We start from the raw sequence: 2,886 nt of genomic DNA, 5'->3' as shown, positions 1-2,886 counted from the left end.
GGCGCCTGGGTCCCTCCTCCCCCGCCGCCCGCCTCCTTGTCCCGGACCCACCCACCTGGGCGAAGCCCGGGTCCCTTCTTCCTGACCCACCCACCTGGGCGGGACTCGGGCTGGGAGGCTGGGGCTGTGTCCGGGTCCCTCCCTCTGTCCCTCCTTCTACCTACTTCCTTCCTCCGTCCCTCCCCCTCCGTCCTTTCCCTCTGTCCCTTTCCTTTTCGTCCCTCGGTCCCTCTTCCCGAAGTCCCTCCTCCCCTCGGGCCGCACCGGGGCCGCATCTGGACCGCACCTGGGCCGCACTTGGGCCGCCTCTGCGCAGCGCCTGGACCGCATCTGGACCGCCTTTGCGCAGCGCCTGGTCCGCCAGGGGACCCGGGTTGCCGCGTCCCCAGCCGGGCGGGCCAGGGTCTAGGGTGCCACCTGGTGGCCAGCAGGGCGATCCGGACTTCGTCCCCGCCGACTTGCCTCAGTTCACACTTGGCAAAGCTGACAACCTTCATTTCCCATAGTTTCTCTTGAACTAACCCAATGCTACTCTATGACTGCGTTTGTCTTGAGAACCTCGCCCAATATACTTTCAGCACTTTAACCCAGTGTCACTGTTTTCTTTGAGAGTGGGGGCAAAAGCACGAAGTGCGGACACCTATGCTAACGCGTCAGGGGATGCTCCCCCTGCTCCTTCCCTAACGGGAAGTGGTGGGACTTTAAAGAGATGTGTCTTCGGGAACCACCTCGGGGAGGCTACCGTGGTCTACGTGCGGGTGCAGAAACTTACTCTATCTTACGCATTTTTAACTGTGCCCATTTACCACTCTGTTTGTTAGGGTGCAAAGTATATTTGGAAGGCTCGCTTTCACAACAAGGAGGTCATGTCTTCCTTTTATTTATTGCCAGGCAGTGGGTTTACCAATAATTTAAAAAATGAAGCTTAAAAGAACAATCAGACAACGTTTTCACTGCTCACATTTTCAAAGTTTAAAAATTTGGATAGGATTCAGGCTTGTCATGTAAGAAAGCAAACTTTCTCAGGCTTTGGTGGTGAAAGTGTGAAAGGGTACAACATTTTTGGAAGATAAACTGAGGATATTTGTCAAATGTAAATCTTTCTACCTACCTGCCTTCTTTCCTTCTCTTTGGTCCAGTAATTCCACTTTTAGACATTCATTCTACCTAAACCAAAACCCAACCCGTTGCCATCGAGTCGATTCCAACTCATAGCAACCCTATAGGACAGTGTAGAACTGCCCCATAAGGTTTCCAAAGAGCAGCTGGGGGTTTTGAACTGCCGACCTTTTGGTTAGCAGTCCATACATAAAAGTATAGGCAGTGATACAAGCCTCCTTCCTTGTGTGGGTTTCTCTTTGCTCTTCCTCTTGGAAATTTGACTGCATTTGGTCCTTGGCCAAAAGGCTTCCTCTGAAGAGTCAGCTGTTTACTCACTCATTCAGCAGACACTTTTTGAGTATTCTTTACATACTTATGCATTTATTCAAGATGTCAACAATAAAACTAGGCCATGAGGACCAATGACAGTAAACGCAGACCGACTTATGACACTTGAAGCCTAGTGAGGGAGACCCCGGTCATCAAGTGATCAGACCAATAAAGTAAAATTCCCACTGTGATGGGAAGGAAGAGGAAGAGGTCTTTGTTGTACTCAGGAGAAGGATTTGGTGCAGCCAGGAGGTTAGAAAAATCTTACAGAGAAGTGATGACTGAGCTAAGATAGAGGAAAGAGTAGAAGTTTCCTAGGAGAAGGAAATGCCACTGAGGTAGGAGGGACTGTTGCACATTCAATAAACTTAAAGTGAACCCACAGGCTAGGGCCTGGGAGACAGCAGGAGCCACGGTGTGCAACAAGGCTAGGGAATTAAGTGGGGTCATGCCAAGTGGAGGCTACACCTCTGGGTCAGTATTTAGGGTTCATGGGGAGATACTGCATGACTCTACGCAAGGCTGACACCATCAGAATTGCACTTTGTAATGAGCACTAACTGCAATGTGAAAGTGGATGAGAAATGATATGAGGGTGTGTCAGGGGTCCCCAAGACGACCTCCAGGCTCGTAATTCACTAGAAGGACTCACAGGACTCAGAAGCTGTCATACTCATGGTTATGGTGTATTACAGTGAAAGGACACAGATTAAATTCAGCAATGGGAAAAGGTGTAAGGGCTGAGGTCCAGAGGACGACAGGAACAAGCTTCCAAGCATCCCCTACCAGTAGAGTTACATGGACAGACTATCATGGATTGAATTATGTCCCCCTCAAAATGTGTGTATCAATTTGACTGGGCCACAATTCCCAGTATTGTATGATTTTCCCATATGTTGTAAATTCTGCCTCTACGATGTTAAGAGGGAGAATGGGCGGCAGTTGTGTTAGTGAGGCAGGACTCAACCTACAAGTTTGGATTGTATCTTGATCCAGTCTCTTAAGATATAAAAGAAAGAAGCAGCAGAGAGGCAAGAAGACCTCATACCACCAAGAAAGCAGCACCAGGAGCAGAGCTTGTCCTTTGGACCCAGAGTCCCTGTGTGGAGAAGCACCTAGTCCAGGGAAAGATTAATGAGAAGGCCGACAGAGAGAGAAAGCCTTCCCCTGGAGCTGACACCCTGAATTTGGACTTTTAACTTACTTTACTGTGAAGAAATAAATTTCTCTTTGTTAAAGCCATCCACTTGTGGTATTTCTGTTGTAGCAGCACTAGATGACCAGGAGCCAAGTGTGACAACATGGGTGAAGTTGCCAACCAGGGAAGCTCACCTGAGCCCAGGTAACTGGGTTGGTTATTGGGGGTTGCCACATAGGCATGGAGCACCCATGTGACTGACCTCTACCTCAGCACCCACCACCAGAGCAAACACAGGCATTCACCGTAAATCACAC

Source organism: Elephas maximus, chromosome 8 (genome assembly GCF_024166365.1).
Source record: "Elephas maximus indicus isolate mEleMax1 chromosome 8, mEleMax1 primary haplotype, whole genome shotgun sequence".
Lineage (NCBI taxonomy): Eukaryota > Metazoa > Chordata > Mammalia > Proboscidea > Elephantidae > Elephas > Elephas maximus.
Note: the sequence above shows the minus strand (reverse complement) of the source record.